This window comes from Oncorhynchus kisutch, unplaced genomic scaffold (assembly GCF_002021735.2).
Source record: "Oncorhynchus kisutch isolate 150728-3 unplaced genomic scaffold, Okis_V2 scaffold1994, whole genome shotgun sequence".
NCBI classification, from domain to species: domain Eukaryota; kingdom Metazoa; phylum Chordata; class Actinopteri; order Salmoniformes; family Salmonidae; genus Oncorhynchus; species Oncorhynchus kisutch.
In genome coordinates this window covers 245-10,000 of record NW_022263939.1, presented here as the reverse complement: position 1 = coordinate 10,000, position 9,756 = coordinate 245, and the positions used below count along the sequence as shown (strand labels likewise).

The following is a 9,756-nucleotide window of genomic DNA, read 5'->3' as shown; positions in this document are numbered from 1 at the left end:
CTTGTGTTTCTAGCTCCAACAGTGCAGTAATATCTAACTAAATGCTTGTGTTTCTAGCTCCAACAGTGCAGTAGTATCTAACTAAATGCTTGTGTTTCTAGCTCCAACAGTGCAGTAATATCTAACTAAATGCTTGTGTTTCTAGCTCCAACAGTGCAGTAGTATCTAACTAAATGCTTGTGTTTCTAGCTCCAACAGTGCAGTAATATCTAACTAAATGCTTGTGTTTCTAGCTCCGACAGTGCAGTAATATCTAACTAAATGCTTGTGTTTCTAGCTCCAACAGTGCAGTAATATCTAACTAATGCTTGTGTTTCTAGCTCCAACAGTGCAGTAATATCTAACTAAATGCTTGTGTTTCTAGCTCCGACAGTGCAGTAATATCTAACTAAATGCTTGTGTTTCTAGCTCCGACAGTGCAGTAATATCTAACTAAATGCTTGTGTTTCTAGCTCCGACAGTGCAGTAATATCTAACTAAATGCTTGTGTTTCTAGCTCCGACAGTGCAGTAATATCTAACTAAATGCTTGTGTTTCTAGCTCCAACAGTGCAGTAATATCTAACTAAATGCTTGTGTTTCTAGCTCCACAGTGCAGTAATATCTAACTAAATGCTTGTGTTTCTAGCTCCAACAGTGCAGTAATATCTAACTAAATGCTTGTGTTTCTAGCTCCAACAGTGCAGTAATATCTAACTAAATGCTTGTGTTTCTAGCTCCAACAGTGCAGTAATATCTAACTAAATGCTTGTGTTCTAGCTCCAACAGTGCAGTAATATCTAACTAAATGCTTGTGTTCCTAGCTCCAACAGTGCAGTAATATCTAACTAATGCTTGTGTTCCTAGCTCCAACAGTGCAGTAATATCTAACTAAATGCTTGTGTTTCTAGCTCCAACAGTGCAGTAATATCTAACTAAATGCTTGTGTTTCTAGCTCCAACAGTGCAGTAATATCTAACTAAATGCTTGTGTTTCTAGCTCCAACAGTGCAGTAATATCTAACTAAATGCTTGTGTTTCTAGCTCCAACAGTGCAGTAATATCTAACTAATGCTTGTGTTTCTAGCTCCAACAGTGCAGTAATATCTAACTAAATGCTTGTGTTTCTAGCTCCAACAGTGCAGTAATATCTAACTAAATGCTTGTGTTTCTAGCTCCAACAGTGCAGTAATATCTAACTAAATGCTTGTGTTTCTAGCTCCAACAGTGCAGTAATATCTAACTAAATGCTTGTGTTTCTAGCTCCAACAGTGCAGTAATATCTAACTAAATGCTTGTGTTTCTAGCTCCAACACTGCAGTAATATCTAACTAAATGCTTGTGTTTCTAGCTCCAACAGTGCAGTAATATCTAACTAAATGCTTGTGTTTCTAGCTCCAACAGTGCAGTAATATCTAACTAAATGCTTGTGTTTCTAGCTCCAACAGTGCAGTAATATCTAACTAAATGCTTGTGTTTCTAGCTCCAACAGTGCAGTAATATCTAACTAAATGCTTGTGTTTCTAGCTCCAACAGTGCAGTAATATCTAACTAAATGCTTGTGTTTCTAGCTCCAACACTGCAGTAATATCTAACTAAATGCTTGTGTTTCTAGCTCCAACACTGCAGTAATATCTAACAACACACATCTAAAGTAAAGGAAGTGAATTAAGAATATATAAATATATAGACGAGCGATGTCAGAGCGATGTCAGAGCGATGTCAGAGCGATGTCAGAGCGATGTCAGAGCGATGTCAGAGCGATGTAGAATAGAATACAGTGTCTACAAATGAGACGAGTCATGCAAAATATGTCAACATAAAGTGACTAGTGTTCCATTATTAAAGGGGCCAGTGATTTCAAGTCTGTGTATATAGGGCAGCAGCCTCTCTGTGTTAGTGATGGCTGTTTAACAGTCTGATGGCCTTGAGATAGAAGCTGTTTAACAGTCTGATGGCCTTGAGATAGAAGCTGTTTAACAGTCTGATGGCCTTGAGATAGAAGCTGTTTAACAGTCTGATGGCCTTGAGATAGAAGCTGTTTAACAGTCTGATGGCCTTGATAGAAGCTGTTTAACAGTCTGATGGCCTTGAGATAGAAGCTGTTTAACAGTCTCCTCAGTCCCTGCTTTGATGCACCTGTAATGACCTCTCCTTCTGGATGGTAGCGGGGTGAACAGGCAGTGGCTCGGGTGGTGATGATGCACCTGTACTGACCTCGCCTTCTGGATGGTAGCGGGGTGAACAGGCAGTGGCTCGGGTGGTGATGATGCACCTGTACTGACCTCGCCTTCTGGATGATAGCGGGGTGAACAGGAAGTGGCTCAGGTGGTTATTGTCCTGGATGATCTTTATGGCCTTCCTGTGACATCAGGTGTTGTAGGTGTTCTGGAGGGCAGGTAGTTTGCACCACGGTGATGTGTTGTGCAGACCTCACCACCCTCTGGAGAGCCCTGCGGTCAATTCCACATGGCTGGCTACTTTAAATGGATGTGTACTGGAGGAGTGTTTAATGATTTAGTTTGGAGGCTTCAGGTGTTCTGATCCGGCCTTAACCGGTTGTGTCCTGTTTGCTATAACGTAGATGATAACACAGTACCAGAAAGCGATATCAGAAAGCGATAGAAATAGCACTACTTCACATGCAGAGGAGGCTGGTGATGGGAGGACAGCTCATAATAATGGCTGAAATACAGTGAATGGAATGTAGGGACCTAACAAATATATATTTGTTTTTGTTTGGTTGCCTGATTCAGTTTTTTCCATTTTGTTTTCTCAGGTTTCAATTTCCTAGAGTTTCATGTTTTTGCTCTCAATCACCTTTTTGAAATGTTTTATTCAGTAATGTTCTAAGTCCACAACAATGCTTAAACCACATCAGGAGAACACTTAAGGTCTGGGATAATGTTGATAATGTTTGGTTGTAGTTACCATTTTAATTCCAGTGTACTGAGGCTGTTTGTTTTAGAGGTGTTTTTGTAAAACCAAATAGCCACAATAATCATCCTCATATGGTTCTGCCAGGTCAGCACGGCCTAACTTTCTAGATGACATTTAATGTGAGAAGGATTTTGGATAAGGAAAGGCTTTCCCATGTCCAGAATGACCATTCATTAGCATCATCGCTAACGGCGACACACCACCACATACAGACGGGGAATTCTCATTGGTTCTTCAGAAAGTTGCAGAAAATACCAATCACTGATTCATTCTGTTCATGTCTTATGATAAACTTAATTGTTCATTATTACTTAATTTAATTGACTTGATTCCCTACTAAGTTCAGTACATTGTTGGATCCGTTTTAATGTCTGGATTCCGTGATTCCGTCCTCATTCTCAACATTGTGGATTTTTCTCGGACCCTAGGAATGGTACAATTCCATTTATTCTGTTCCGACATTTCTATGAGCCTGTCCTCCTATTTTAAAGTGCCAGCCACCGCTGTTTCCATGGCAGGGGAAAGACACATAGCAGTTTACATTACAGCACATCATTCAGATGATTGGTTGTCTGGCAAAGGAATTAGGATCCTCTTTTCAGCAGCCTCTCTATTGTACTTCCTGTTATCTTATTTAACTTGTATTGTACTTCCTGTTATCTTATTGAACTTGTATTGTACTTCCTGTTATCTTATTGAACTTGTATTGTACTGGACGCCCAAGTAGGCGTTTGTCTTAGACTACATCACAGTTCTGCTCCCTTCTCCCAAGGTGTCCACTTGCTCACTTTCTTGCGTGGATTTAACGATAGTGGAAACTCGATGCTTACAACAATCATATGCTTTTAAATCCACGACAGGGAGCGCAGACTTCTGGGAAATATTGGGGACTGAGCCATTGTACTTTGTTGTTGTGTTCCAGAGGAGGGCCTGCTGTATCGAGCTCGCTATTTGGAGACAATGAGTTGTACCAGAGGGCTCAGAAGATGGGCACACCGAGCTGCTCCAGGCTGTCTGACATCTCCGTTTCCTTGGGTGGTTAAATATAAAGGAAGGCTGTTGATCGCCACACTGATAGGTAAGAGCTCACCGCTTAAAACAACCCAAATGGCACCCTATTCCCTTTCTAGTGCACTACTTTTGACCAGGGCCCATAGGACACTATAGGAATAGGATGCCATTATGGACTCAGTCAGGCACAGTCTGTCTATATAAGGCTCCATTGTTGTAGTGTCCCCATTGGGTTAGTTATGAAGTCTTACTGAACTATGTACAGTAGCAAGAAAAAGTATGTGAACCCTTTGGAAATACCTGGATTTCTGCATAAATTAGTCATAAAATTGGATCTGATCTTCATCTAGGTCACAACAACAGACAAACCCAGTCTGCTGAAAGGAATAACACACAAACAATTATATGTGTTCATGTCTTTATTGAACACACCGTGTAAACATTCACAGTGCAGGGTGGGAAAAGTATGTGAACCCTTAGATTTAACTGGTTGACCCTCCCTTGGCAGCAATGACCTCAACCAAACGTTTTTCTGTAGTTGTGGATCAGACCTGCACAACGGTCAGGAGGAATTTTAGACCATTCGTCTTTACAAAATTGTTTTAGTTCAGCAATATTCTTGGGATGTCTGGTGTGAACTGCTCTCCTTGAGGTCATGACCACAGAATCTCAATCGGGTTTGAGGTCAGGACTCTGACTGAGCCACTCCAGAAGGTCAGGACTCTGACCTGGGCCACTCCAGAAGGTCAGGACTCTGACTGGACCACTCCAGAAGGTCAGGACTCTGACTGGGCCACTCCAGAAGGTCAGGACCTCTGACCGGGCCACTCCAGAAGGTCAGGACTCTGACCGGGCCACTCCAGAAGGTCAGGACTCTGACCGGGCCACTCCAGAAGGTCAGGCCTCTGACCGGGCCACTCCAGAAGGTCAGGCCTCTGACCGGGCCACTCCAGAAGGTCAGGCCTCTGACCGGGCCACTCCAGAAGGTCAGGCCTCTGACCGGGCCACTCCAGAAGGTCAGGACTCTGACCGGGCCACTCCAGAAGGTCAGGACTCTGACCTGGGCCACTCCAGAAGGTCAGGACCTCTGACTGGGCCACTCCAGAAGGTCAGGACTCTGACTGGGCCCACTCCAGAAGGTCAGGACTGACTGGGCCACTCCAGAAGGTCAGGCCTCTGACCGGGCCACTCCAGAAGGTCAGGCCTCTGACCGGGCCACTCCAGAAGGTCAGGCCTCTGACCGGGCACTCCAGAAGGTCAGGCCTCTGACCGGGCCACTCCAGAAGGTCAGGCCCTCTGACCGGGCCACTCCAGAAGGTCAGGCCTCTGAACGGGCCACTCCAGAAGGTCAGGCCTCTGACCGGGCACTCCAGAAGGTCAGGCCCTGACCGGGCCCCTCCAGAAGGTCAGGCCTCTGACGGGCCACTCCAGAAGGTCAGGCCTCTGACCGGCCACTCCAGAAGGTCAGGCCTCTGACCGGGCCACTCCAGAAGGTCAGGCCTCTGACCGGGCCACTCCAGAAGGTCAGGCCTCTGACCGGGCCACTCCAGAAGGTCAGGCCTCTGACCGGGCCACTCCAGAAGGTCAGGCCTCTGACCGGGCCACTCCAGAAGGTCAGGCCTCTGACCGGGCCACTCCAGAAGGTCAGGCCTCTGACCGGGCCACTCCAGAAGGTCAGGCCTCTGACCGGGCCACTCCAGAAGGTCAGGCCTCTGACCGGGCCACTCCCGAAGGTCAGGCCTCTGACCGGGCCACTCCAGAAGGTCAGGCCTCTGACCGGGCCACTCCAGAAGGTCAGGCCTCTGACCGGGCCACTCCCAGAAGGTCAGGCCTCTGACCGGGCCACTCCAGAAGTCAGGCCTCTTGGCCACTCCAGAAGTCAGGCCTTGACCGGGCCACTCCAGAAGGTCAGGCCTCTGACCGGGCCCACTCCAGAAGGTCAGGCCTCTGACCGGGCCACTCCAGAAGGTCAGGCCTCTGACCGGGCCACTCCAGAAGGTCAGGCCTCTGACCGGGCCACTCCAGAAGGTCAGGCCTCTGACGGGCCACTCCAGAAGGTCAGGCCTCTGACCGGGCCAACTCCAGAAGGTCAGGCCTCTGACCGGGCACCACTCCAGAAGGTCAGGCCTCTGACCGGGCCACTCCAGAAGGTCAGGCCTCTGACCGGGCCACTCCAGAAGGTCAGGCCTCTGACCGGGCCACTCCAGAAGGTCAGGCCTCTGACCGGGCCACTACAGAAGGTCAGGCCTCTGACCGGGCCATCAGAAGGTCAGGCTCTGACCGGGCCCTCCAGAAGGTCAGGCCTCTGACCGGGCCACTCCAGAAGGTCAGCTCTGACCGGGCCACTCCAGAAGGTCAGGCCTCTGACCGGGCCACTCCAGAAGTCAGCCTCTGACAGGGCCACTCCAGAAGGTCAGGCCTCTGACCGGGCCACTCCAGAAGGTCAGGCCTCTGACCGGGCCACTCCAGAAGGTCAGGCCTCTGACCGGGCCACTCTACAGGGGAAAAGGTCAGGCCTCTGACCGGGCCACTCCAGAAGGTCAGGCCTCTGACGGGCCACTCCAGAAGGTCAGGCCTCTGACCCGGGCCACTCCAGAAGGTCAGGCCTCTGACCGGGCCACTCCAGAAGGTCAGGCCTCTGACCGGGCCACTCCAGAAGGTCAGGCCTCTGACCGGGCCACTCCAGAAGGTCAGGCCTCTGACCGGGCCACTCCAGAAGGTCAGGCCTCTGACCGGGCCACTCCAGAAGGTCAGGCCTCTGACCGGGCCACTCCAGAAGGTCAGGCCTCTGACCGGGCCACTCCAGAAGGTCAGGCCCCTGACCGGGCCACTCCAGAAGGTCAGGCCTCTGACCGGGCCACTCCAGAAGGTCAGGCCTCTGACCGGGCCACTCCAGAAGGTCAGGCCTCTGACCGGGCCACTCCAGAAGGTCAGGACTCTGACCGGGCCACTCCAGAAGGTCAGGACTCTGACCGGGCCACTCCAGAAGGTCAGGACCCTGACCGGGCCACTCCAGAAAGTCAGGACCCTGACCGGGCCACTCCAGAAAGTCAGGACCCTGACCGGGCCACTCCAGAAGGTCAGGACTCTGACCGGACCACTCCAGAAGGTCAGGACTCTGACCGGGCCACTCCAGAAGGTCAGGACTGACTGGGCCACTCAGAAGGTCAGGCCTCTGACCGGGCACTCCAGAAGGTCAGCCTCTGACCGGGCCACTCCAGAAGGCATATTTTCTTCTGTTGAAGCCATTCTGTTGTTGATTTACTTCGGTGTTTTGGGTCGTTGTCCTGTTGCATCACCCAACTTCTGTTGAGCTTCAATTGGCGGACAGATTAGCCTTACATTCTCCTTCAAAATGTCTTGATAAACTTGGGAATTAATTTTACCGTTGATGATAGCAAGCTGTCCAGGCCCTGAACCATGATGCTCCCTCCACCAGACTTTACAGTTGGGATGAGGTTTTGATGTTGCTGTGCTGTGCCTTTTTTTTCTCCACACATAGTGTTGTGTGTTCCTTCCAAACAACTCAACTGTAGTTTCATCTGTCCACAGAATATATTTCCAGTACCGCTGTGGAACATCCAGGTGCAATTATGCAAATTTCAGACATGCAGCAATGTTTTTATTGGACAGCAGTGGCTTCTTCCGTGGTGTCCTCCCATGAACACCATTCTTGTTTAGTGTTTTATGTATCGTAGACTCGTCAACAGAGATGTGGCATGTTCCAGAGATTTCTGTAAGTCTTTAACTGACACTCTAGGATTCTTCTTAAGATGACTGCTCTTGCAGTCATCTTTGCAGGACGGTCACTCCTAGGGAGAGTAGCAACAGTGCTGAACTTTCTCCATTTATAGACATTTTGTTTTACCGTGGACTGATGAACATCAAGGCTTTTAGTGATAATTTTGTAGCCCTTTCCAGCTTTATGCAAGTCAACAATTCTTAATCTTGGGTCTTCTGAGATCTCTTTTGTTCGAGACATGGTTCACATCAGGCAATGCTTCTTGTGAATAGCAAACCCACATTTTGTGAGTGTTTTTTATGGGGCAGGGCAGCTCTAACCAACATCTCCAATCTCGTCTCATTGATTGGACTCCAGGTTAGCCGACTCCTGACTCCAATTAGCTTTTGGAGAAGTCATTAGCCTAGGGGGGGTTCAAATACTTTTTCCAACCTACACTGTGATTATTTAAATCATGTATTCAATATAGACAAGAAAATACAATTTGTGTTATTAGTTTAAGCCGACTGTTTGTCTATTGTTGTGACTTAGATGAAGATCAGATCCAATTTGATGACCAATTTTTGAGAAATTCCAGGTAATTTCAAAGGGTTCACACACTTCTTCTTGCCACGGTATGTTATGAAGGCCAACACATCATCACCTAACTGTAAGTTATGTCCCATGTCTTCTTGCCACGGTAGGTGATGATGTGTTGGCCTTCATACCATACCGTGGCAAGAAGACATGGGACATAACTTACAGTTAGGTGATGATGTGTTGGCCTTCATAACATAACTATGTAAGTAATGAGTCCCATGAACAGAGAGCCACGGTATGGTGAGTTATGAGTCCCATGAACAGAGAGCCACGGTATGGTGAGTTATGAGTCCCATGAACAGAGAGCCACGGTATGGTGAGTATGAGTCCCATGAACAGAGAGCACATGTTGAAACTGAATTGTTTTTGCTCTCTCTTTTAGGTAGTATATCGAAACCGCAAAAACAATTTTATTGCCTGTAAATACGTACGCTTTTCAACATTCGGGACTGTGACTTCACTGCACACCAAAACTCGGACAGACTCTCTCTCCTTGAGTTGGAGATCTCGTATGGCGAAGAAGAAGAAGAGAATGAATGACCTAAAGTCTTGTTGAGGAAGAATGAATGCCCTCTTTGTTGATGATCATGGTGATGTGTCACGAAGTGACTGCTCTGTTACAAGCTGACTGTTTTACAAATGCACTGTTAGGGACTCCTGCTTTTACCCTCTTACGTCCTAAATGGCACACTATTTCCTATATAGTGCACAATTTTTTTTCTTTTTTTTTATCCGGACCCATAGGGCTCTGGTCACAAGTAGTGTAGCATATAGAGAATAGGGTGCTATTTTGGATACACCCTCGCGTCAGATGATGTAAGGGCGGTGTTATAATCAGGAAAACTCTGATCAGAAGTGGTTCGTTATAGATGTCCTCCTTTAGCAGGTGATACTTCCGAGATATTCATCTTTTTATTTCGATCTGGTGAAAACACAGAAGAATGGTTAATACCATTGAAGCTGATGACAGTTGGTTTCCTGATTTATACTTATACATAAATTATGATTTTTACTATGCAGGGATTATCTTTATAATTCTCCTATCAGAGTCAGTAAGGTTAAACTACACCTCTAAGACATGTACTGAGCAATTTAATTTTGCAGACCTATGTATTAAATGAGTGAACCCAGTGACTGAGAAAGTAATTTATTTATTGTTGGAATTCTAAAATATCAAAATGTTTTTAATCAAGATTTTCTTCATTAGAACACAACGGCTATCTAATAAAGTAGGTCTTGCTCAAGATGACACGTCCATATTATGTTTTTACTCAAACAGGGAAAATAAATATTCTACGTGCCCCATCTGTCATTCTTCCTCTCTCTCTCTGTGTGTGTGTGGTGTTGTGGAGCTGGACAAAGTGCCCAACCAGTGAGTGCATTACTCATCGAAAATGGCTTGTACAACAGTGACTAGTTGTAGCAAAGACGTGAAGATGTGCACGTTTCCTACCAAATCAGATGGGCTGTTGTGCACGTTTTCTACCAAATCAGATGGGTTGTTGTG

General features: G+C 47.0%; 1 pseudogene; it reads left to right on the top strand.

Annotated features, from left to right (window-relative positions):
• Positions 1-8,903, top strand: part of LOC109878114 (dnaJ homolog subfamily B member 12-like) — a 23,132-nt pseudogene extending 14,229 nt beyond the window's left edge.
• Positions 8,904-9,756: the final 853 nt, after the last annotated feature.